The sequence below is a fragment of the Ambystoma mexicanum genome, chromosome 7q, assembly GCF_040938575.1.
Source record: "Ambystoma mexicanum isolate Mex_15411 chromosome 7q, UKY_AmexF1_1, whole genome shotgun sequence".
Lineage (NCBI taxonomy): Eukaryota > Metazoa > Chordata > Amphibia > Caudata > Ambystomatidae > Ambystoma > Ambystoma mexicanum.
Window position 1 is genome coordinate 250,009,465 of NC_090941.1, and position 27,422 is coordinate 250,036,886.

Consider the following 27,422-nt stretch of genomic DNA (forward strand, 5'->3'; position numbering starts at 1 on the left):
AGGCATACCGGAGGTCCCACCGGCAAGCACCCCTGTTGGCAGCAGGCCAGCAGCAGCTGCTCCACCTCCACCGACATTGCCTGCCACAGAAGGCAGGGGGTCAGCGGCCAGCAGCAACATCGGGGAGACAGCTGCAACAGCTGCATGTTCTGACTCGGACATGGAGCAGGAGGTCAGAAGCCCCACTGACCAACTACATTCCCCTTGTTTCTCAGACGCCAGCCCCCATGAGGGTGACACACAGGGGCACACTGAGGCAGAGGAGTGGCCTTCCACCCCATGCCCTGTCCACACTCCACAGGAGGGGAGCAGCCCCTCCATCACTCCACCTGCACTGGCCATGGGCCAGCACGGCCAGCAGTCCCTCGAGGACATCACTCAACGGCAGCATCAACTGTCCACAATGCTGGATGAGCATGCCGCGGAATGTGTGGGGGCTAGGTTTAGCATTGAACAGGCCACGGAGACACTAAGGGCCGAAGTGGCGCAGAGCACTGCCACCCTGAGGGATGCCATGCAGGCCATGTCCCGGGACATCTGTGCCGAACTTGCGGGCTTGCGTCGTGCGGTCACTGACCTCACCCACACAGTACAGGAGCTGCATGCACAGGGGCAGCCAGGGACATCCTCCACTGCCAGTTCTGCGCAGAGCAGCCCCGTGCGACGTTCCGGACGCAACCTGCGCTCCACAGCCAGGGGTGCCCCGGGGGCCGGGAGAGGGGGGCTTGTGACGGCCTGTGGACACTGTCACAGGCATCTGTTGACACCTACATGGGGTGTGTTGGGGTGTGCAGGGGGGAGGTGGGAGGTGGGAGGGGGTGTGTTGGGGTGTGCAGGGGGGAGGTGGGAGGTGGGAGGGGGTGTGTTGGGGTGTGCAGGGGGGAGGTGGGAGGTGGGAGGGGGTGTGTTGGGGTGTGCAGGGGGGAGGTGGGAGGGGGTGTGACACGACAGTTCATAGTTCCAATACACTTTTTTCTTTCAAAAAAAGAAATGTGTGGACATTTTCATTGCGTATGTGTGCTTTATTGGTGTACAGTCCACAGTGTGCATGTCCCAGAGACACACAGTGCCCCAAGTGCAGTCTCCATGCGATAAACACCAGCCGTGTGTGCTAGAAGCAGTGGTCGATGATACTTTGGCGCATGGCACGCCCCTCCTGTGCATCGCCTCCTCCATGTGGTGGCGCCCCATCTGCACCCTCCTCATCCTCATCGTCAGGTGGTTGCAGTTCTGCGTCAGGGGGCAGGGGCACATTCCGTCTGACGCACATATTGTGCAGCATGACACATGCCATGACGATCTTTGCCACCTTCTCATGGCCATACAGGAGTGCCCCACCAGACCTGCTGAGGCTTCGGAACCGTGCCTTCAGGAGGGCGAATGTCTGCTCTATGACCACACGAGTACGTGTATGTGCACGGTTGAAGTCCTCCTCGTGCTGGTTCTGCGGGTTCCGGACTGGTGTGAGGAGCCACCTCTTCAGGGGATAGGCTGCATCACCTGTATGTAGGCGAGAATGTATGTGTCAGTCATGTTGTCTGATCAGGAACATGATGTTCCACCATGGCTGGCATGGAACTGTTACCTTGGCTCACTTCTACATGCACTAATTGATTCACACAATGCAACCAGTATATGCTCATTGCTGCCATGGCCTGTTTTGCATGCCATCACCCTATGTATGCAGAGGGGTTGTGTGCATTGTGAGTGCCCTTCCTCTGTCTCCGTTCTCTGTGTTACTCACAGCCAGGTGGAGTATGCATCATCCCCCCCCCTTTCTGCCAGGTGGAGTATGCATCATCCCCCCCCCCTTTCTGCCAGGTGGAGTATGCATCATCCCCCCCCCCTTTCTGCCAGGTGGAGTATGCATCATCCCCCCCCCTTTCTGCCAGGTGGAGTATGCATCATCCCCCCCCCTTTCTGCCAGGTGGAGTATGCATCATCCCCCCCCCTTTCTGCCAGGTGGAGTATGCATCATCCCCCCCCCCTTTCTGCCAGGTGGAGTATGCATCATCCCCCCCCCCTTTCTGCCAGGTGGAGTATGCATCATCCCCCCCCCTTTCTGCCAGGTGGAGTATGCATCATCCCCCCCCCCTTTCTGCCAGGTGGAGTATGCATCATCCCCCCCCCTTTCTGCCAGGTGGAGTATGCATCACCCCCCCCCCCCCTTTCTGCCAGGTGGAGTATGCATCATCCCCCCCCCTTTCTGCCAGGTGGAGTATGCATCATCCCCCCCCCCTTTCTGCCAGGTGGGGTATGCATCATCCCCCCCCCCTTTCTGCCAGGTGGAGTATGCACTGGTACGTCATTCCCATGCCCACTTCCATGACATTGCACTCACCGAGTAGCCAGGATCTTGGGCCTGCATGTCGCTCCATGTAGCGTGGTATTGTGGAGTTCCTCAGGACCAGTGAATCATGAGTTGATCCGGGGAATCGGGCACAACAATGTGTGATGGTCTTGTTGGAGTCACAGACCATTTGCACGTTGATAGAGTGGAACTGTTTCCGGTTGCGGTACGGTACCTCCATGGCACGTGGAACCACCAATTCCACATGGGTGCAGTCGATGGCACCAATGCAACCGGGTATGCTGGCTAGTGCATGGAAACCCACTTTGGTGTTTGCAATCTCCTGGGCAGTCCGTGGTAATGAGATGTGGTCGTCTGTGTGCTTGAGGAGGGCATCGAGCACTTGGATGAGTGTTCGTGAGAATAATGGTTGTGAAATGCCATGCAGGTGCCCCACTGTGTGCTGGTAGGTGCCTGTGGCCAGGAAGTGGAGTACAGCCACTACCTTCAGTAGGGGGGGGATGGCGGTTGGACTTTCTATCATGCTGACGATGTCGTTGTGTGTCATGTCTACGATGGCGGTGATGGTGTCCCGGTCCAAACGGTACAGGGTGTGGATCTGCTCAGCAGTGAGGTTGTTTGGATTGGCTCTGATGCGTGGGATTGGGGGCTGCCTGCGTGGTGGCACTGGCTGTGCTGGTGGGGCTTGCTGGGCCTGCCTTGCCCTCCTTCTCCTCCTGCGTCTCCTCTGTGCTGCCTGTTGTTGTTGTTGCTGTTGTAGTAGCACATGCATTGCTATCAGGTCCTCCAGCCCCAACATTGCTAGTCGTATTGGCATCATTGTGGAGTGTGACTGGGTGTGGGTAGGGGTGGGGTGTGCTCTTTTTGTACTCCCCTGAGTCTGTATTGCCTTCACCTGTGCTGTTTCTGTGCACCTGTGGCAGCTGCATTCACTTGACATGGCCCTTTACGGTTGGTTCGCGATGGCGTTATTTGCACCATGGCGGTAAGGTACTTAGCGGCCTCGGTGATGGCGTTAGGTGCATGTCCGCTTGGGTCGGCATTTGCGTACCTTTCCGCCATGGCGCTAAGTACGGTGTGGGCGGTCGCGTGCGCGCACCCTTAGCGCAGTTAGCGGCAGCGTTAACTACGATGCCGCTATTGGCATCGTAGTTTACGGTCACGAGTCATGATCGGACCTGGCGGAAAACGATGGTGGTAACCATTTACCGCCATCGTTTTTCACTTAGCGCCAGGGTCGTAATGAGGCCCAATGACCCTGCCACAGCTGATGTTGCTGCGCAGGGTCCATTAGTGGGCACCCAGCTGCCACTGACACAAGTCAGGCCTTTGGTCATCCCTCCACCTGCCACTCCCTTGGCTCAATCCACCGAACCCACTGGCCATACTGGTCAGGGCGGCATTAGCCAGCCAGGGTCTGCGCCACAGTCCAAGAGGAGGAAGGTTGCACCTGCAGCACAGGCTGGGACCCCACACACAGCCACGACCTCCTGCACGTCGAGGAAGAAGCCTTTCTGTAAGCAGGAACTGGACTTCCTCGTGGACTACGTGCAGGGCCACAGCCGTGACATGCTAGTGGGTGCCAATAGTCAGACTACGGCTGCCCAACGTGATACCCACTGGAAGCATGTTGCGGAACATGTCAGTTCATTCGGCCATGAGGTGCGCACGGCGCAGGAGTGCAAAAAGCGTTGGAATGACATCAAGCGCAGCACTAAGGCTAAGCGTGCCTCAAATTACAACTTGACTCTGGTGACTGGCGGTGGGCCTGCACCAGAGGAGGAAGAACTCACTCCGCATGAGGCTCTCGTTGCGGAGTTCATACCACCTGAATTGGTCGAAGGAGTGGGAGAGATGCTGGACTTTGATGCCCAGTCCAGTGAGTGTTGATGCGTGTTTGTTGAGGACGTGTGTGTTTCACTTGTGGGATGTGTTGTGCATGATTGCTGCTACATGTGACGTGTACATGGTTCTGATGTGTAAGTAATGCAGTGCTTCCGTCATGCATGTCTCCTCTGCCTGCATGCGGGACTCCATGTGGGCATGCTCCCTTGCCCCTCCTCTGCCACTCTGCACCCCAGTTCCACCTTTGCACTGGTCTGCTTCAATCTTGCCAATGTGTAGTTTCTTGTTCATGTGTCCTGTGTAGATGCTAACTTCCAGCGTAGAAACTGCCAGACATATGCCGTGTGGTACAGCCTTAGTACTCGATGCAGGGTATCTCACTTGTACTGTGCATGGGTCAGATGTCCCGCAGGGACATGAGTGCCCATTCATGCTCCATGTGCATTGCACGCATGCCCCTATGTGTCCTTGACTGGATGATCACTGTAATATGAGTCCTTGGTTACATACATTGCCTGCCATCTCATCGGCCTCCCCACGTCAACTGTGGCTCAGTCCTGCGTTGCACACATGTTTAGGCTCTGACAATCTGTGTGGCTCACAGGCCTCAGCCTGTTCAATGGCCAATGACTCTGTCCAACTCTTGTTGTGTCTTCTTCACACATGGGCGGCCTCCGGAGTTTTCATCATGTGTCCTGCCCACTGTCCCAGCATCATTTGCAGTGTTGTAATTTGAATCACATTAAGCTGTTGATGCCAGTCAACACTGCCTGTCAATACACAGGTGCATGGTCAACCTTTTGATACCATGCTAGGCATCCCTGCTTTGGTACTGGGGTGGAGGGGTGCTTGGCTTCTAGACATAGTACACATTGAATGCACAATGCACGTGACAAGTGAATTTGACATTGCACTGCCTTCACATTTCCTGGCACACACCATGGAGTGCTTGTACATGTAGGTAGTGAGTGGCGTACACATTTTCTGCACTGCATAGACCCACTTCCATGGAAACTGCCACCTTTCAACAGGTCTGATCACAGAAGCTATTCAAAGTAGACCCAGCATGCATGCCAGGTCATATGTTGTGTGTCACATGTCTGCCTGATGCCTTTGCTGTCGGTGTGTGTGTGTGTGGTGTGCTTCTGACATGTGTATTGACCTTTTCCTCTCTATTTTTCAGGTGATGACGCAATGGAGGCAGAGGATGGTGTTGTCATGCCAGACACAGGGTTGGTAACACCACATCAACCCGGCACTAGTGGGGGTCGTGGGGTGGTAGGCCACGAAAACCCCCAAGTGCTGCAGTCCATCTTGTCTCTGGCTGCCTATGAGTCCAGCCTTGATGACGACTCTGACGTCCATGTTGAGTTGGATGAGCATCAAGTCCATGTGTCAGGGGTGAGTGATTCTGATGTGGACACTCCTCTGTCTGCGACACCTGCACTGAGGGATCAGACAGTATTGGTTCCTCCGCTCGTGGTGGATCGGGACGCAGGGTCACCCTCCACACCAGTCACTGATGTGCCTGGGACATCACGTCGACGGGGGCATGTAGTCGTGCAGCCGCAGGCGGTGCCAACACAGCGAGGACCCCCGGTCCTTGGGTCCCGCAGGGGTCAAGCCCGGCAACGCGGTCGCCGCACGCAACCGCTGTATACTGAGTGGGAGCAAGACATGACTACAAATTCCGAACGGCAGGGAGCAGCAATGGAGAACATCGCTGAGAGCATGGAGCGTGTGGCCCGATCTGTGCTCCCCCCTGCTAGGCAGGTGCTTCTCCAGCAGCAGGCGGCACGGTCCACGGCCCGCTTGCTCAGGCTGGGCATGGCGGCCTCAGACAGGGCACGCCAGGCTGAAATGTCGTCTCTGCATCAAGCAATTGCTGCTCATGCAGAGGCGCACATGGATGCCCTGAGGGAGGAGTATGGTTCCCTCAGATCCACTCTGGGTGTCCTTATGATGTCCCAGAGGCAGCAGGCAGAGGAGAGGTTTGCACAGCTTGAGCGTACCATCTCAGCTGAGCTACAGGCTTGCCGGGAGGTGCAGCGGTTGTCCAGACAGGCCTTGCAGGAGGAACTCCGTGTTACACGTGCTACCTTGCAAGAGGAAGCACGTGTATCACGTGAGGTTCTGCATGCAGACCTATGTCACATCGCCACACAGAACCAGGCTCACCCGTCCGGCAGACTTGCTGCCGACGAGGGGCAAGCTGCGGCTAGGCGTGGCCAGGCTACTCTGCCACATCCTCCTTTCCAGGATGAGCCAGACTCGGACGACCATCTATCTCCCACATAGGTCGGGCTGTGCAGGCGTTGAGCCCATGGAGGTTTTTTTTTGGCTCAGCATCATCGCATGTGGATGTTGAGCAGCACCCTGTACCTCCCCCCTCCTGGGTGCCTCCCCTCCCCCCCGGGTCGCATGTGGCCATTTTTGATTTTTCTTTTAGTTTAGTTAGTTAAGTTTCTGTTTGATAGTTAGTTTAAATAGGTAATGTAGGTTTTCCATTGTTAGTGTAATTAGTTAATAGTTGATTTAGTTTAAAATTGCTAGTCTATTGTGCTTTCATGTGACGGTGCGGTGCTTTGTGGCTTTTGAAGGCATCCACTGTCTGTTCCAGCTGGGCCCTTCATGGTTGTCTTGAGTATGTGTTTGCTGCTTGGGGTCCTTGACTCACATATGCCACTCCTGCCTCCCTTATCCATGGGCTCGCAAGGATGGTTCGGTATTACAGAATATTACACAACGTCTTTGGACTGTCATATCTGTGGCATGTCTGGTGCTGTGTGACTTGTGTTGACACCCCTAGTGGGGATGATTTTGGTGTTATTGTCCACTGTTCAGCTTTTGCTAGATGGGGTGTGTCATGATTAATGTGTACATTGATTGCTATGCATTGTGTAGTATGTTTCATATCTTTCCTGTACACGTGCTTGTTGCAATTCATGCTGTAGATAGTGTTCCACACTTTGGATGTGAAAGACGGACTGATGGTGTGATTTGTGATGTGACTCTCTGACATGGTCAAGTAATGAGATGCCTGATGAGACACACACAGATGACTTTGAAGCATTAATCATGTGTTTCATGCCCTTTCTGCAGGGGGATGAGCCTCCAGAGCACCTTTGCCAGCAGACATGGCCCATTGGACGACGGAATTCTGGACCCGTTTGTTGGTGCCCACATGCACATGTGTGCACAAGCAGAGGCACAGTGATTGCAGACCCACATCCTAGAACTGCTGACATATTCCAAGGAACTCCAGGCAAGGTGAGCATCACTGGGGGGCCACGACACAGCAAAGCTTGCACCAGGCGAGTTGCACATGCAGGCTTAGTCACAGCACTGAGGGTGAGTTTAGACGAATATTGGTGTTGAAGCACACAATGCAGCTCAGATGTGTTTGTGGACTGATGGCTGTTGATAGTAGGGTTGTCTGGGACACATGCAGGGGCAGTGGCACATACCCTCCGGTACACCAAGGTCCATTGAGGCACTTGTATCAACCATGTAGCCTTCCGAGACATGGAAAGGGGCAGCTCACAGGGACATACAGCAAGGGACATACTCGGGTGCAGTGCATGTCTTTTCCATGTACTTTATGATAAATGCACTGCCAACTTTGTTTCGGTCATGGTGGTACGCAACTTGCTCTGTAGTCATGGCTTGCTATATGGGTCTGTCTGCTTACCCAGGGAACATTGCATGTTGTGTGAATTGTGACACATTGGTGTTCCATTTGCCACGCACCCACCAGCGGCTGACTTACTGCATTGACTGTGTATGACCCGTCACAGGGGAGATGTTATATATGGGTACGAAGCATCGACCCCAGATTGTCTGTTTGTAGAGTAGTTTGTTGCTATGGGGCATGTTTGGTGTTGTGTTTTTGTGTAATTGGCACGTACAGGTTGTTGACTGTGGCTCTCTTTGCAGCATTGCAGTGCTCCTGTAACCGGACCTGAGAGTGCGCAGGCAGGAGGCCAGCACCCAGAACCAGAGCTAAGTGTCAGTTTGTTTTTCTTTCGAACTGCTCTGCATAGGCTTGCTGGGGAGTGTACTGATGCATGGATGTATGTATGGTTCAATTTGGTATGTTTTTTCTCCCTAATCACCCGTGATCCTATGCAATTTTGAAACCTGTACCCTCTACCCGGTGTTCCTGCTTCCCGTACCTATCCAAGCAACGTTCCCTGACCCTCTTTCCCCACTGGGGTTGCGGATGCCTGTGTAAGCCCCGAACTTGCAGGCGCCAAAACCCTAGAGGGGGTGGTTGGTTCGTACCACTCCTGAGCCTGGACTACAGAAGGCCATGACAATGATGTCCAAGTTTGTTTGGATTGTGTATGTGTTCATGCAGGTTGTACATTTTCGTGCATTCCCTAGTTTCATGTGTCATTCCTCCTCCCCTCTCCTGCCACTCATTCCAGTCATCCAGTGTGTCAACACCTGTCCCGACTGCATATCCCTGAACCTCTTTCCCCACCAGGGTCTCAGGGGCCTGTGTGAGTTTGACCTTGCAGGCACCCGGGACATGGTGGGGGTGGTTGTTTCGTGACACTCCCGCGCCTGTACAGGGGATCTGTGACAGTACACATCCATTCATGGTGCATCATCCTATGTCATGTACCACACATGTCTCACATCCTGTCGTGACATTGTTTTGCTGTGCTACCTTGGTTGTTGCATCATTGTGGTAGTACTTGGCCTTTGTGAGGTACTGCTACGTCAAGTCATCTACTGGAGGGTGTTCGGGTTCGTTTTTATGCCTTGGATTTTGTGATTTTGGAAATGAGTGTGGATTCTGAGGGTTCAGGCATCTTTTTACACACAAGGTGGGAGATGGTGACGAAGGGTAAAGGTGATCCTGTGGCCAGGTGGAATTGAGGGTTGGAGGCTCCATGACCCAGGTGCAGTTGTTCAGTGGGTTATGGTCATTTGTGAGGGAGGGGGGGGTTGTTGTTGATAGTTGCCTTGCCCTGCAGTGTGATGGGAATTCTGACATTGTAATGGTGGTATCCTATGTACATGTTGTGTTCTGCTGATCAATGCCTGTTCATGTGTTGTGTTTTCCTTTCAGGTGCGAGGGGATAGTTTTGGTTTGACATGCTGGGGTGTACACATGGTGAATGTTCACATGTGATGTGTAGGGAACACTGATGGTCACTTGAGTGCACATGCATATGTGGAGTGCATGTCCTTGCAGAACCACACACTTGCACTCTGATGCACTACATGTACTCCCACCCTTGCATATCCACGTGTACACTGTTTGCCTTCTGGTGCCCACTGTGTCCCTGCAGCACATGTTCTGTGACCGATTATGGATCCAGTACATGCCTAATTTGATGTTTGATGTGGTCTGTCACTTAGATGTGATGCTCAGGGTGTGCATCACACACAATGGCTGTTCACTGTGGTGAGCGCTGAGCAGTGTGTTGCAGGAGTAGGACACTGCACACATGAGCTGCAGTGTTGATTTTGCAATGCATAATGTGCATGTAGACAGGCATTCATTGTTATGTTACGTCTACGACTGTTGTAATGCATTTGGAAATGACTTATTTTGGGTGGGAGATTTTGTTGGTCTGTCATTTCATCTGATTCCGGGTCAGGCATCATTGTCTGATGCCACTGTACATTTAGGACATGGCAATGTGTACCTTATCGTTACTGTGTTGGTGTATGGGTATTGCTTGCCATGTCATGTTGATGTTTGGGAGGGTTTGAGTGACATGACAGTGATGGCCATGGCCTGTTTTGCAGGTGTGTGTGATGCACACCTTGCCTGTCAGGGTCATCCGCTTCTCAGAGCAATTAGCTGGGGGTAGATTTCTCTCTGCGGCAGGGCCCTCCCCCTGGAACAGACTTCCTGCCTGACTTGAACTTGAGGGGAACCATCTCCAGTTCTGGAAGCACCTCAAGACCTTCCTCTTTGCTTCTGCTTACTCTCTGCCTCTCCCTTGCAGAATTCTTCACTGGAACTGCACAGGAGCTGCAACTCGGCCACTCTCACCGACCTCGGTCCCTGGCCCAGCCACTCTCTACTTGCACTGCCTCCCTGGCAACCCCTGCACTGCAGTACTGTCTCTCTATCCCTACAGCCCTCCCTTCCCAGCACTTGTCTGCACTTACCTTTGCAGTTGCCACCAGCCGACCTATGTATTATTTTTTTGGGATACTTCCCCTGTACTGGACTCCCCCCCACCCTTCCCCTTGCAATTTTCCCTTCCCCCTACCCCTGCACTTGCACGATCTCAATGACACCTGGCCTAGTAGTACCGTTGTCTGTCTTCCCTTGTTCCCCCCTCCCTGCCTCATTGCGCCTTGAAATACTTGTGTATGGGCCATATCATGTCATATGTCATATGTGTGCCTTTTGGTCACACAGGATAGCTTGTGTTTAAGTAGCTAGGGATGCAGACGATGTGGCACTTCCATGGCAACTATCTCAGGGTGGTAGGGTTGTGACAGTTGACTGTCTCTTTGTCATCATCGATTGTCACCTGGTATGTGCCAGGCCTGTGTGCACTCCGCAGGGGTGGGAGTTTAGGTGAAAAATGTGGCCACAAGCTGGGTCCGGGCTTCCTCGCCACGTGCCCTGTCCCCTCCCATGGGCAGCGCCTGTGCCTGTGGTTGGGGATGTGGGGGCACCACCATGTCCACCGGGACGCCCTGCCGTGTTGCAACATTGTTCAGGACACATGCTGCCACAATGATCCTGCACACTACTGGTGGTGCATAGAGTAGTTGCCCACCAGAGCGGTCAAGGGAGCGGAAACGTGACTTGAGCACTCCGAATGTGGGCTCCACTATGCCCCTGGTTGCAATATGGGCGGCGTTGTATCTTACCTGGGGTGGTGTGGTGGGGTTCCGGATTGGCGTCATCATGTGGTTGCTCAGAGGTTAGGCACTGTCCCCTGGGGAGGTGATAATAGTTGAGATTATTAGGGTTTGGATATTTGTCTGTGTGTGACTTGCATGCATGTGAAGGGCATTTGTACTGACCTAGGAGCCATGTATCACCATGCTGACCAGCTTCCAGGGCCCGGCTCAGGGCAGACATTCTGTATATGAAACTGTCATGGGTGGAGCCAGGGTAGTTTGCATAGACAGAGGTGATGATTCCCTTTGCATCATGTACATTGATGGAATGCCAGTGCTTGCGGTTTCGGTAGATGTGCTCAGTGGCCCTAGGTGGACATAGGGCCACATGGGTGCAATCTATGGCACCGAGCACTTTGGGGAAGTGTGCCACCCTGAAAAAATCCAGGACAACGGCCTGCCGTTCTGCGGGTGTTCTGGGCATGTATATGTGCCTGCGGACTGAGGGGCGCGCTGTCATGATTGCCAGTACCTGGTGTAGGCAGCGTGACTGCGTGGCCTGTGAGACCCCCCCCACTATGGCAGTGGTCCGCTGAAATGACCCAGTGGCCAAAAAATGCAGGACATTGAGCAGCTTCTCCAAGGGGCTCAATGCTTGGGAGCAAAGGGTGGGGGATGTGAGGTCATCTTCCCACTCCCTGACCAGGTCTAGGATGATATGGGGTGGAAACCTATATCTGCCGTAGACCTGGTTGTCAGGCATCCCAAAAAGGCTTGTCCGTGGTGCGAAAATGCGTGCCCTGGCTATTCTCCTCCTCCTGCGGTGTCCCACGATCAGTGCAGCGACAAATGGGGCATTCATCGTAGCTGTATATACGCGTTTGTTGTTTGCGCGCACTTTTATGCTGTGCGCGGGGACGCCTCCGCCTGCCTTCGTGTGGGCGGACGCGTTGACGCCTGTGCATGTCTTTTGCCGTGCGCGGGTTTCCCGTATTCGGATACGTGGTAAGACTGTACATCTGAGTGTCATTGCGTGTGATCGGAGGGGAGTGAGCGTACACGCGATTGGCCTGGGTACGTGTGTTTCGGGGTGCGCGGGAAGTTCCACACGCGATTAGCCTGGGTACGTGTGTTCCGGGGTGCCGGGAACTTCACGCGATTGGTGGAAATCCACGTGTGTTCTGTCATCACGTGCAATGAGGGAAACACCCGCGCGCGTCACGTCACAGTCGCGCTCACGCGCTAAGGGCCTTTGGTCCAATGAAATCGCATATGCGTGCTGCCGTGCATACGCGCTAAGGGCCTTTCCTCGAATTACACGCTGACGTGCAGATTTTCACGCGTGCTGAAATGCCCATGCACGTCTGTACGCGTCACGTCACAGGGGCGCTTGCGCTTGAGGGGCCTTCTGTCCAATGAAAATGCGTATGCGTGCAGACGCGCTTACGCGCTAAGGGCCTTTCCTCGAATTACACGCTGACGTGCAGATTTTTCACGTGCCAAATCACTCCGTATCAAGCTGGCCACGCGTAAGCACACGGAAAACCACGCTCCTGCCCAGAAGGCCGAACTACTGCCCCCCAGAGTCCCGAGCACGCTCCCACCTGCCATCTGCTGCTGCCTGACTGCCTGCTGCCCACGTGCCCTGCCATTTGCTGCCTGCACATCAGCCAGGGGTGCTGTTGCTGTGACCACCCCTGCTGGAACCGAAGACTCCCGACTAGGATTCCATCGCTCCACAGCCCAGCCCCAGGACCCAGTTGCCCACCCACTCCTGCCTCTGGGGTTGTCATGTCGGGGCAAACACCATCTGAGACCACTGACAACCCCCGGCCAGAGAGGCAGAGGGGCACCATCTTCAGTGCCACTGAAGTTTGTGTCCTCGTGGAGCAAGTCCTGGGGCAGTATGATGCCCTCTTCGGAAGTTCCCGCGCCGACAAGGAAGGGCGGACTTGGATCTGGACTGACATCGTGACTGCCATCAATGCGGAGGGGGTGGCAGTCCGCGACTTACAACATGTCAAGAAGCGCTGGGAGGACTTCAGGTCCAGGACCCTGAACAAGGCCCGGCGCCTCTTGAAGGCAGCGGATGCCAAGGGGCGCCGGGGCCACTTGTCGGAAGAACAGATGAGGGTCCTGGAACACATATCCCCAGCGCTCCACGTCCAGGTCCTTGAGAGGCAGACCCGTCTGGAGTCGAGCGTTAAGTGTACATGCATCCTGATTGTGAGCAGTGCGTGTGGTGATTTTTCAGTAGTGTGCAGGTTGCACATCTGTTTGTATGGGGTCGAGTATGGGTGGGGGTGTACAGGGCCGTGGGGCTAACACATGCGAGGGCTGGAATGTGTGAGACATGGATGGTGCTTGTGTGTATAGGCTTGCATGCCAAATGCAGTTGTGTGGGCACACATGTTTGGATGAATGTGTATGTAAGTAGACATGTCCGTGATGTCACGCATGTATGTTGTTTTCGGCTGCATGTATCAGCACTGTGTACATATGCATGTGTGTGTATTTGACAAGGGTGCAACAGTGATGCAACATGGATGCATGTGACAGCGGTATGTGGAAGCCTGATTGGCAGATGTGACATGGATGCCCGTCTGAACACTGCGACACTTGGCAGAGGTGTACACATGCATGCAAGTGTGGTGGTGTGTGTACATGTGTAGTGCACTTCCTGTGTTGCATGTGATGTCTGGCTCACCTTTGGCTGCTCATGCTGTTGTATGTGTATGGATGGTGCTGGCAGTTGCGATATGGCTGTGGTATGGCTCATGTGTGCGAGTTGAAATGACATGTGTGTTGGGGATTGTGATGACATGTCTGAGGTTTGCCAATGCCACTCATGTACAACTGTCATGTGTGTATGTGTCCATTTTACAGTGCCCTGATGCCTGTGTTTTGTTTCTCCCTATCTGCAGCGTCAACTGATGAAGAGGGCGGAGAAGGTGCTGTGGAGCACAGCGGCGGGGATCCCACCGCCAGCCGGAAACGCAAGGCCCGGCTCCCCTCCCATGTTGTCATCTCGTCAGGGAGTGAGGAGTCCGGTGCCGCGTCCCAGGCCGCAGCTGCTGGGGGGAGGTCCAAGAGGCGGAGGTTGGAGTTGGACTCCTCGGCAGCAGAAGGGGCAGCTGGGACCCCACAGGGCCCAACAGGAGAAGATGGCACGGAGTCATCCAGGTTGGTGGGGGGTTTGGTGGAGGAGGAGGCCGTGCAAGCACCAGAGACGGGGTCTGGAGGTGGGGATCCCACTGGTGCTAGTGGTGCAGTGCAGGACCAGGGACAGGAGGCAGCACAGGCCGCCGCGGAGGTGCCTGTGTGCAATCCTGTCCCTGATCCTGTCCCTGCATCATCTTGCACCAGCAGGGATGCCTATGTCCAGACCCGTTTTCAGGCAGGGGATGAGCTCACGTCAACTGGCCTTCCTCTGCCTGCGGACGTGGCTATCCGGGTCCGGGTTGAGCCTTTCCTGACTGGTGTGGCGTTGCGTCAACGGGCCATGCGAGGTGACCTGCAGTCTTTTCATGAGGAGACTGCACGTCAATGGCTGGTTGACCACGTCAGCCTGCTGGGACAGGTCACCCAGGCCGGATTCCTCCGTATGATGGGGCTTGCTACGACCCCCTCCTCAACTGGACCCCCTACGCGCCAGTCGTCCTCCGTGCCATCTTCCCACCCATCAGTCACCTGGGTGCCCTGTGGAGCTGCCTCTGACAGTGCGGCCAGGCTGGTGGAGGAGGCATCCCTGCCACAGTCGGGAGTCGGACGTCCAGCAGGGGTGGCCACATCAACGACTGCACCCCAGCCGGCGGAGGATGTGCAGGCAGCAGGAGGCAGTGCACGGGCAGAGGCACAGCAGCAGCAGCAACGTGGTGGGGGCCATGAAGGCTCGGGGCCTTCAACATCGGAGGGGCAGGCATCGGCCAGAGGGCAGGAGGACCCAAGACAGAGAGTCTCTTCCGTGTGGCAGCGGTTGGGCTACGCCATAGATGCGGAGCGGCAGTGGGCGGAAGAGGCACGGCTCACAATGGTCAGGGCGGAGAACTCCATGCGGAGGGCCCTGAGGCGGGCTGAGTGCCTCGAGGCAATCTGCAGGGGTTTGGACGAGGACACGCCGACGGCCCTGCCGACCCTCTGGACCTTGGAGGAGGACTGCCTCCGGGACATTGAGCAGGAGTTCGATGATGCCCTGGCCCGGGACATCCACAAGTGAGCCGTGAAACTAGCCCGCTGCCCTTGTACATAGTTATGTAGGTAGTGTTAGGTTTCATTTTTGTTTTGATTTTATTTGGACCTTTCAGACATTGGCCACATTTTTGTATATAGTTTATTTTATTAGTTAGTGTAGTTAGATAGGTTTCCTTTCTTTTGTTGGGATAATGGACCCTGGCTTGTTCCCATGTACATAGTTCACTGTTGGATTGTATTTTTTTTTCACATTTTAACCATGGAGCAATGGCTTTCTTTTTTATTTCCCATTGGATTTTGTTTTGTGGACAGTGACTTTGGACACCATTACTTTGGAATTTTATTTTTGGTTTTGCTTTTTTTCACGGACATGCTTCTTTTAATTTTTGTACATTCGCATTTCTGTTTCTTTATTTTTGATTCTATTTATGTTTCCTTTAATACATATTTTTTTTGGTGGACTTCAATGTGTGGTATCTCATTGGTTTCATGCATTTCATGATATGGGTTTTGAGATTCACTGACACCCATTGGGTGTATGTGAGGGAAATGTGTTTGTTTCGGAACTTGCAATTGGTGTTCTGTGATGTAATTGCAAATCATGAGTGAGTGGATGCAATACTCGGGTGGGTGTTTTGCGTTTGGAGGCTGACCATAGGGACCAGGGATCTAGATTGTGATGACATGTTGGCTGGGGAACATGAGTTGCACATGGGTGGGGGCCTGCTGGCAGGTGCCCCACAGTGCTGGGGGGTGGGGGTGGTGGGGAACATGAGTTGGACATGGGTGGCGGCCTGCTGGCAGGTGCCCCACAGTGCTGGGGGGGTGGGGGTGGTGGGAGACATGGGTGGGGCCTGGTGGAGGCTGCCCTTGGTGGCTGGGGGGTGGGGGTGGTGGGAGACATGGATGGGGGCCTGGTGGTGGGTGCCCCTGCACTGCTGGGGGGTGGGGGTGCTGGGAGACATGGGTGGGAGCCTGCTGGCAGTTGCCCCACAGTGCTGGGGGGTGGGGGTGGTGGGGAACATGAGTTGGACATGGGTGTGGGCCTGCTGGCAGGTGCCCCACAGTGCTGGGGGGTGGGGGTGGTGGGGAACATGAGTTGGACATGGGTGTGGGCCTGCTGGCAGGTGCCCCACAGTGCTGGGGGGTGGGGGTGGTGGGTGACATGGGTGGGGGCCTGGTGGAGGCTGCCCCTGCACTGCTGGGGGGTGGGGGTGGTGGGAGACATGGGTGGGGGCCTGGTGGAGGCTGCCCCTGGTGGCTGGGGGGTGAGGGTGCTGGGAGACATGGGTGGGGGCCTGGTGGTGGGTGCCCCTGCACTGCTGGGGGGTGGGGGTGCTGGGAGACATGGGTGGGGGCCTGCTGGCAGGTGCCCCACAGTGCTGGGGGGTGGGGGTGGTGGGGAACATGAGTTGGACATGGGTGGGGGCCTGCAGGCAGGTGCCCCACAGTGCTGGAGGGGTGGGGGGGTGGGAGACATGGGTGGGGGCCTGGTGGAGGCTGCCCCTGGTGGCTGGGGGGTGGGGGTGGTGGGAGACATGGGTGGGGGCCTGGTGGTGGGTGCCCCTGCACTGCTGGGGGGTGGGGGTGCTGGTAGACATGGGTGGGGGCCTGCTGTCAGGTGCCCCACAGTGCTGGGGGGTGGGGGTGGTGGGGAACATGAGTTGGACATGGGTGTGGGCCTGCTGGCAGGTGCCCCACAGTGCTGGGGGGTGGGGGTGGTGGGGAACATGAGTTGGACATGGGTGTGGGCCTGCTGGCAGGTGCCCCACAGTGCTGGGGGGTGGGGGTGGTGGGAGACATGGGTGGGGGCCTGGTGGAGGGTGCCCCTGCACTGCTGGGGGGTGGGGGTGGTGGGAGACATGGGTGGGGGCCTGGTGGAGGCTGCCCCTGCACTGCTGGGGGGGGTGGGGGTGGTGGGAGACATGGATGGGGGCCTGGTGGAGGCTGCCCCTGGTGACAGGGGGGTGGGGGTGATGGGAGACATGGGTGGGGGCCTTTTGGAGGCTGCCCCTGCACTGCTGGGGGGTGGGAGTGGTGGGAGACATGGGTGGGGGCCTGGCGGAGGCTGCCCCTGGTGACTGGGGGGTGGGCGTGCTGGGAGACATGGGGGGGCCTGGTGGTGGGTGCCCCTGCACTGCTGGGGGGTGGGGGTGGTGGGTAACATGAGTTGGACATGGGTGTGGGCCTGCTGGCAGGTGCCCAACAGTGCTGGGGGTGGGGGTGGTGGGAGACATGGGTGGGGGCCTGGTGGAGGCTGCCCCTGGTGGCTGGGGGGTGGGGGTGGTGGGAGACATGGGTGGGGGCCTGGTGGAGGGTGCCCCTGCACTGCTAGGGGGTGGGGGTGGTGGGAGACATGGGTGGGGGCCTGGTGGAGGGTGCCCCTGCACTGCTGGGGGGTGGGGGTGGTGGGAGACATGGGTGGGGGCCTGGTGGAGGGTGCCCCTGCACTGCTGGGGGGTGGGGGCGGTGGGAGACATGGGTGGGGGCCTGGTGGAGGGTGCCCCTGCACTGCTGGGGGTGGTGGGAGACATGGGTGGGGGCCTGGTGGAGGGTGCCCCTGGTGGCTGGGGGTGCAGGGGGACATGCGTTGGTGGGCAGTAGTGCAAGTTGACATGTGGGTTGGCTGGGGGGCATGCCCATGGTGGATGGGGTGCCTGCAGGACATGTGCAGGGTAGGCCCCTGTGGTGTGAGCCACCTGCAGGGGCCGTGGAGGGTGTAGAGGGTACACCTGGGAGGACCCACACGTGCAATTCACGTGTGGTACTCCCCGCGCACCCCTGTAATACACGTACCCTGATGAGATCGCGTGTGGAACTTCCCGCGCACCCCTGTAATACACGTACCCTGATGGAATTGCGTGTGGAACTTCCCGCGCACCCCTGGAATACACATACCCTGCTGATGTTGCGTGTGATACTTCCCCCGCACCCCGAAATACACGTACCCTGATGAGATCACGTGTGTAACTTCCCCCGCACCCCCGAAATACACGTACCCCACTCAATCGCGTGTGTAACTTCCCGCGCATCCCCGAAATACACGTACCCCGCTCAATCGCGTGTGTAACTTCCCGTGCGCCCCCGAAATACACGTACCCCGCTCAATCGCGTGTGTAACTTCCCGCGCGCCCCCGAAATACACGTACCCCGCTCAATCGCGTGTGTAACTTCCCGCGCACCCCCGATGTACACATACCCCGCTCAATCGCGTGTGTAACTTCCCGCGCACCCCCGAAATACACGTACCCCGCTCGATCGCGTGTGTTACTTCCCGCGCACCTCCGCAATACACGTGCCCCGCTCGCACAGGCCCAATTGCTGTATGTTGCCACTTTTGTGATGCGCTGGGACTCTACCGCCTGCCTTCGTGTGGCGGACGTGTTTCAGCTTGTGCGTGTCTTTGGCTGTGCGTGGCTTTGCCCTATTCGATTCCATGAATACGTGTGGTTCGAGTGCGTGTGGGCATTCCGTCTGCTTCCCTGCAGTACATCCCCAGTTACGCCCTTATTTTCGCGCGTTGTTCCCCATTCTGCGCGTTACGCCCCGTGTCCCGCCCACTTTCTGGTGTATGCGCCGAGGTTGTGCGCTTTCACTGTGCGCGTCGCGCACGCCTTTCGGGATGTTGCAGTGACTTGTGCGCCATGCACGGGTTTGGCGCACATCCCGAGGTAAACACGCGCAGGGACTTCCATGAATCGCACGCGTGCACGTGCGCCTGTTTATTTTGCGCTTGCGCCTGCTTGCGCCTGCAAAGATTTTCGGCGCACGTTTGTTACATGAATCGGCCCCCTGGACTCTCAGCCCAAAGGAATATTTAAAATTCATTCTGTGTATCCTTATGATTCAAATGAGACAGTGTGCTGCCATCAAGAGGATTGCATAATATTTAATTTAAATGAAAATGAAACAGTAAATCAGCCGATTGAAGTGGAAGCTGATATGCCAAAATATTTAAAAGTGGCAGCTTTACAAAAAGACACAGCCACACAGTTAGAGGAAAGCGCCGAGATTCCCTTACCAGAAGATTTTCCAGAATTTTCCAAAATGGTAGAAGAGCAGATCTCCTTAGCAGATGCGTGTGACAGCAATGAGGATAGGAACAATGTGAGGGAGATATTTATGGAGTTTAAGGATGTATTTGCAAAGATGCTTATGATTGTGGTTTAACTGATTTACATGTGGCCACACTAACAGAAGGGTGTAGCAGAAGTCCAGTGTTTGTACGCCAGTATAGACTACCGCTGGCATGTTTAGAATCATTGGCAGAGATTATTAAAAATTTGGAATCGCGGGGAATCATCAGGCCCATTCATAGCACATCCAATACACCTATTTTAGGTGTGTTAAAGCCAAATGGTCAATGGCGGCTATGTGCAGACTTGAGAGAGTTAAATAAAAGAGTACCAGTATCTAGATGGCCACTGCCATTCATTGATCAGGCCTAGCTCAGGTACATGGTTCAAAAGTATTTACCACATTAGATCTCACCTCTGGATATTGGTGCGTGCCATTGGCAGAGGAGATACAGAATTTATTTTCCTTTACATTTGACAGGACTCAATACGCCTGGCTTAGAACGCCGTTTGGGTACATCAATAGTGGGAGTGAATTTGGCATATTTTTGAGAAAGGCAATGCCAGATGCAGCGGAAAGAGGAACCATAGTTTATGTGGACGATGTCCTGATAAAAAATGAAGGCCTGAAAAGCCATTTTGATGAAATAAGACATGTGCTAGGCCAATTGCAGAAACTTGGCGCCAAAGTATCTTTACACAAAGCACAATGGTGCAAGAAAATAGTGAACTTTCTACGGCATGAAGTGACTGAACATGGGCTAAATCCACAAAAGAAGAAAATAGAGGCCATGCAAAGATTAAAAGATCCTTCAGTATGTAAGGATATTTGGCGTGTTACAGCACAGAGTACAGCACTACTGCACAGGTAGCATTTTTATGCAGCACCACTACATGGGTGTGGTGCATTGCTATATGTGTTGCCAGAGTAACATGGGCATATAAGTAAAGACAGGCTATTCAGTCAAAAACGATGTTTACATATAAGATGCAAATCCATTTTTACAGTTAAAAGCACACATCTGCACATTCAAAATCCACACTATTTTTCACCTGAAATGCCTATGTTGCAAGAGACACATTTGAAAATTAATAACTAACCTTATTAACAACTAACCTGACTAATAAAACTTCATTTAACATAACCCACTAATAAAAATGTGTCTCCACTGCAGAATTAGGCCTACTCTGAAAGTGAATTTTTAAACGCACATTCATTTTTTCTCTGCTGCTCTGTCCACATAACTACAGGAAGCAAAGAGCTCGAAGGAGCAGGAAATCAGTTTGTTACAATTGCCACTGTAGAAGTGAGCCATTGTGTAGTGAGGGAGGAGATGACATGATTGATTCTGATTGGAGCAGCGTCATAGCAAGTATCATGCTAGAGGCTGTGATTGGAACTTTGCTGGGGAAGCTTGAGAAGAGGGGGAAGACAAGTGGACATCTTGCAGAGCTGGGAGAAGGATCTTTTTCTTGGCTGGGGCATTCCTGCTGCAAAAGCTGAGAGCTCCAGGCAATAACCCCGGTTTGAGAACGGCAGACGCTTGTTCTCACTGGGGTTGATCTTCAAGGGAGCCAAATTCAGAAAGAGAATAGCCGGAGAAAACTCATGCTGAACAGATAAGGTAATTACAGAAGCGAGTGGGAGCTGTGCGAAAGTGCGCGAAGCTGTTCAGTCAGTGTGTTAGAGGGAGTCTCAGTCTCTTATCAGCATATTTAATGTTACCAATTGGATATATTGTCGCAGCTCTCTGTTCATTTTATCACAAATAATGTTGTACCATTTTATTTATTTCTGTAAAAAAGTTAAACTGTGTTTAAATGAAATTTCTATAATACAAAAATATTTGAAAACAGATAGCTAGTGTGTATTATTTTTCTCTTTCATTTTGCATGGGGAAAGGTTTAAACGTGGGTAGATTTTTAAACAGTGCAATTGTCATTTTAAAGCAGATGTGTGCATGATTCTATTCAGTATGGACAGTTGTGAGTGACTGTTTGTAGCATAGCCTGTTGGAGGTACATGAGTCAACGGGAAGAGAGACTCTCTGGACATAGTTCCCTACCGTATATGAGGTAGTGGAAATTACCACACAAATACCACAATTGCCCATGGTGGCACACAACACTAAAACTGAAAATGTGGTATCCCTAAAATGTAGGCCTGAGGTCTCTCTAGTGATCAAGAACAATCTAGATAAAAAACAAGGGATGTTGGATATTGGGGCCACAAATAAACCAACCACTATACCAATCAACCACGCACACTACTGTGCATACCATCTAAATAGGTCTGAATTCTGAAATAATGCAATGTATTATTGTCATGTGTGACCCAATATGAATACAGAGAGTGATTATTGCTAAAGATATTTTGGCGGTAAGAAAATACCGCAAAGCCCCAAATATCCACAAAATACCCAACAGGACTAACCTCTCCCGAGATTACTTTGGGAACTAGCTGCGGGCCCAGCTCTATAATAGAAGGTCTAAAATACCAGTCATGGAGGAAGCCTGGACGGGTACAGATGTGCTTTTATTTAGTCTATGCATACACAGGGAGATCACTACCTGGGAAAACGTATTAGATTGGTTGACTTCTGTTCAACAGTTACTTTGGTAAGAGTATACCGGAGGGGCAACCACAAGAGCTGGAGTTGTTTTGCAGAGAGGACTTCTGTAAAGGGCTTGCACCACAGAATTCAGTACCAGAAGGAAGGTTATTAAGAAGCAGAAGAACACCCCTGTCAGGAGCTTGAGAATATCACCTGTCTGAAAAGGACCCTGAATTGGCAATAGGGGGATACTGATTACTAATATGGATGTTGTGTGGAATGAATCCACGGTTGTGGAGAGACTTGACAGAGCTTTGTGAGAACCCCAATTCCCAGATGGACCAGAGACAAGCCTGAGGGAATCAAAAATTTCCCAGAGACCTATAAGAAACCTGACAGAATATAAGGTTATGGAGTGATGTAAGAAGATTGATATGTTCAAGAAATAAAAGGTTGTGAGAGACCAATCATTTTGTGTTCAATACAGATCCTGCAGAAGGCAAAACCCTGAGTAACCCCAGGAAAGCTTTTGATATGTGTGTAGTTTATATAAGAGGAATGGACTTCATGAGAATTGTTTCATGAACACTTGTATTGGCCAAACCTGGAGAACCTTTATTGTGTAGCTTAGGATTCTCCGGGATGCTAATGGACTTGTAAATGATAGGTTTACAAGAGTAGCACAAATAGGTTTAAGACTTTTCTGTCATCCCCTTTATCTCTGTGTATGTCTTGTACTCATCATGCATCCAAATAGTTCAATTAAAATTGGTTTAGGATAAATTGCAATTCCTTGTACGTCTTAGAGAGTAGTCAAACCTTCCATGGTGCTTTATTGCTTGAAAGACAGTTGGTCACATCCATATTCTGCATAAACTTCTACAATTCCTTTTCTATTTCAGATCTACTAAATATTATCTCGGAGCTCCAACCTCATTATCCTTAACTTTGGTAAAATGTGTGAATGCAGTCTTTAGCAACTCTGTTTGTTAGGATTGTATCCCACTTGGGGTTGGGGCATGACATAGCAGAATCAATTAACTTGTTTAAGGAATCAGAAATTGGAAATCTTGAGTTGCTGACTCTGTGACATGACACCTAAAGAAATAGTGTACAGTATTGTTTGTATTTTTTTTAAACCAATTTATTTTAATTGCTAATATGACATGTTGCTGTTTTAGAAATGTTATTGTCTGAATTATGGGTTTTATTGATGTCATTGAGGGTATTTGTAATGACATTTGTTTGCCATGAGTTTATGTGAAATGCTCTATGATCCAAAACACATTAATAATAAAACATATATATTATCTAGAGGTTGTCCAATCTGTTTATTCAGATATGCATTCAATACATCCTTCTGCTTTTCCATTTCTTCAGCGTATAGTGTATTACTGAGCTCAAAGAATACCAGATCTTTTAATTCTGGTTCTGCTATTTTTATTCATTTGTTTATTTGAATTTATATAGCGCACATAGGCCCCAAGGCATCGTGGCACTTGTTACAGGAGGCTTGGGATTACATTGTACACATTAAAGCTTGGTCAAGTAAAGTGCGAGTTCCTTGGTTACAGTGGAACAAAGATTTGTGGCACATGCAGTCAAGATGGTTGAAGCAGGATTAAAGAAACAGAGTGGTGTTTAGGTTTTTGAGGAAGATGGAATAGGAGTTTTTATTTGTGAGAGAGGTGGGAAGTGCATTCCAGTTTTTTGGAGCAAGGTGTTGGAAGCTGGCACCGCCTGCTTTGGCTCTTTTGAAAGGGGAACACTACTATGGGCGGGGGCGGGGGACATTTCTATTAATTCTAATTCTGCTACTATGGGCAGGGGGGCATTTTTAATTTGGAAGAGAGGTAGAACAAAGCATGAACACAAAGTGTAAGGTCAATACACCTTGCTTTACTGCCCTGGTTGGTTTTTGAAAAGCTCTTCAGGTGAACTGGGAGATGGGAGGAGAAATACGTGTCTGCCTCATACTTCCATTTCCAATTGAAAACCCTCTCTGTTTTAAACAAGTATGAGACTTCATGCTGGTGTAAAACAAATGGATTGCTATTAAATCCACCTGTGCTTAGCACCTGATAAATGCAAGAGGACTCGACAGTGATCTCATGCGCCCTGGGTCGCATCCACTGCTAAGACCACATAACTGTATTATTGGCAGTACTGTTAACCATGTCTCCTGCAGGATTAACAGGGCACGTTTAGGCATTAAGTCCAAATCTGTCTCTAAAAATGTGTGTCCTCTGCAGTTCCATGATGCCAAGCAAAGGGTGACTGATCATCTACTAAGGGTTTGGTGAGTGTCCCCTCTCCACAATGCAGTGAGGACCGTGGCCCAGTCGTAGTCAGTCAATTATCTCGATGGGCTCTCTTCGACGATTCTTTGCTTGGCTTGATTCTGAGTATTTATAATAACTGACAATGGATTTAAGGATATCAGATCTTGGATAGACGATGAGGCTTGGGAGGGATGAGGCAAAAAGCTCTCATTTGGCGTTGGCTTTGGATCTAATGAAGTCTGTATCACATTGTACCCCTGAGTTAGAAAGGACTCCAGCTCTGATAAAACCAAGGCCCTAATCATTCGTGAGGAGAAGTCGAGTTAGCCAGGTTCAATCTTCCTTTCAACGGAATTGAACCAATGCTATATCTCCAGAAGAAATCAGTCTCAAACGTGGTATTTCCCGGAATAATGGCAAAATTTGGGGGTGAATTAACGAGAGCGAGTCCCTGTTTGGGAACACCTCGATCAAAGTCAATGTGTGTTCTTCTGGCAGGATTTCCTTGCACATGTCTTGTTTGTTTTTGTTTTCTGGGTAATTTGGTTGGTGGTATTGCCCGGGACGTGCCTCCAGACGTGTGTCTTTCATTTGTTGCTTAACTCCATTGTAAAATACAAAAAAAGGTAGCAGGTGCCCCTCTCTCGAAAGAACAAGGCATGATAACCTGTTCAGTGGTTATTAACCACATTGGGCGTTCGCAGCCATTGCTTTTTGCTCACTGTACCTTCACAGATGGGAAATATCCATTTGCATATCAGTCTTTGTCACACCCACAAGGGCAGTCCAGCACCGAAATGCTATGGCAATTCCTCTCTGAACAAGAGTACCATCAGCAACCCCATACACGTGTTTCAGCCTTGTTGGGCATCATCAGTGAGGTGAAGCTGAGCCTCTCTAAGCACACCTTTTTTGTATCCATTGTAAAATAGGTTGCCCTTATTTGAATAGATCTGTTGCTCTGATAGTCGAGTTGACAGAACTGATAGTGTCCACTTCCCACTTGGAACTGTCTCATGCATGTCCAAACCATTAGTAGGAGTTTCACCGTTCTTTTAAAACCACCTTGTGTACCAGATAGAATTTCTGTCTTCTCTTTTCTAGTGTAAGGAAAGATAACTTCCCTTGATCGATTTTTTTCAGCCATTTACTCCCGATGGTCAACAGCACGCAGGCGGATGCCTGGGTGTCCTGAAACCCTGTGCTATACTACAGTATCCTTGGATTTGGGGAGCGAGTCCTTGTTTGCCAGATGGCTCGCTATTTCGGAGCTTGTTGGTAGTTTTGGCCCAAGAACTTGTGAATGGAATATTGGCGCAAGTTTATGGGCCCTCTTTTGCAGTCTACCATGGTCGTCCTCGGGGCTATCGAGTGTCTGCCTCTCAGCTGTACTCAAAGCATTTACCACTGCAGAGGTTTGTGAAAAATCCTCTACACATACTGAGCTCCGAGCTGCTGGTTCGCCCACACTCTCCATATCTGAGTTTACTTCAATAATACTTCCGATGTTCCAGCTGTTTTTTTGCGGGCTTTACAAATGTATCTATTGGGCCCTTCTGACCTTCCAGTAAGTTCTTCAACAGCTAGTTTGATTTCTTCATTGCCTTTCTTGGGGGTCTTGAAGGCTCCTTACAGAGCTGCTTCTTAAGTTTTTGATTTTCCACGTTTTTGCTCAGGACCTCCTCCTCAATTGTAGGGGAGAGGATCTGGCTCTGCCAATAAGTTCCCGATGAAACTGCATGAGCCGCTTCGATTTTTGGTTTTCCCTGTTTTTAAACTTTCCCAATGCGTTTGGTTTTCAACCGTATTTGTTGCCATATCCACCCGTTGGCACTGAGTGGCTCTGCTGGATACAACTTTATTTCATGTGCAAGGGCCAGGGGCCAGAATTTCTGTTTGCTATTGGCCCCTCTTCTCCCCTCTCAGGATGTATTTGACCAATATTGCCAATGCTCTCTCCCATACTCTGTGCACCCCCATAAATAAAGCTCTCAAGGAGTACAAATTTGGAGGACATTGCAGTTAGAAGACCACGCTGCTCGCTAAAGTCTTCCACAACCAAATCATATGAATTTGCCATCTGTAAAAGGGTAACATTCAGAGCGTGAAGAGCAGAGCCTGGTGTATTAGGGGCTTCTTGTATTATAGTGTGCATATGGTCCAAAGGCTATGAAGTGAACAATGCTGGAGATTGAGAAAAGTTTTCTCCTATCGCAGATTGGGATCCTGGAGAAAATGGAATTCGCTGTGCGTCCAAGTTTGGCTCTTGTAGATTTGACAAAGCATTTTTCGGGGGAACCCATACCTTGGGCAAGCTCTGGGTGTCTCGCGTTTATGTTTTTGCTTGTGTTTATACAGGCTAGCTGCAAGATCGCTGTGTCTGACAATGGTGGGATCTTTAGCAGTGATACCAAACGGCCCTGTTTTTACACTTTTGGTCACCAGATTTTCTGTATGAAAGTGCTTAGCCCCACTCCATAAAATGCAAACGCTCATTTGCATCAGTCAGAGCGACATAGCTGACCGTTTCAATAAGGCAAAGAAAACGTAAATAATTCCATTAGGTCTACTGCCTTTAAATGTGGGTTAACACAGGCCCTCGTTGGCCACTTTTAGCAAGAAGTGTGGTGCCTTTTTATTTCTCCGTCAAAAAGTACTCACCTGGGCATCGCAAGATCACACCGGCTTTCCTGCTTTCCGCTTAGATGGTATCTTGCGCTGTCCAACAGCAGGCAATACTTCAAGTAGCTTTACTTCAGATATAACTGCAGAAAGCCACAGAATGCCACCGAAGACACAGTAAATACACTCACAGCACTCCACTACATTTCATTGTTGCTCCCGCTTTTGATTTATTGCGCCACCTTCTGGTTGCTAAAAACTGTGGAAAGACTCCGTTCAGCTTCCAACGTGTAAAGTGCCCACACAGTAAACACACTCGCAGCACTCTGTGTTTAATTAAAGGCGGAAAGAGTGGCGACCAAACAGATAAACCACAGAACCCAGGGGACTCAAGGCCTCTGGGAAGAGGTGCATTCTCCTCAAGGGGCCTGTGGAGGTGATGGTTGCTGCACAGTAGGATGTGCCAGGGGGTAAAGTGATGTAGACATCCATTAGTCTGAACATATGCGGGTGGAGGAGGTATCACCAAATAGCCCTGTTAATCGACCCACACTTCTACACAGAAAACTGTATTGGGAATTGTAGCAGGCCACAATATACAACATTGGCAGGGATATGTGCCACAGATGGGCAAAACTGAGGTGGTACGATAAAGTATCGCCAATAACCAACCCCAGTAAAAAAACTCATTAATCCACATTCACCTCTCCAACTC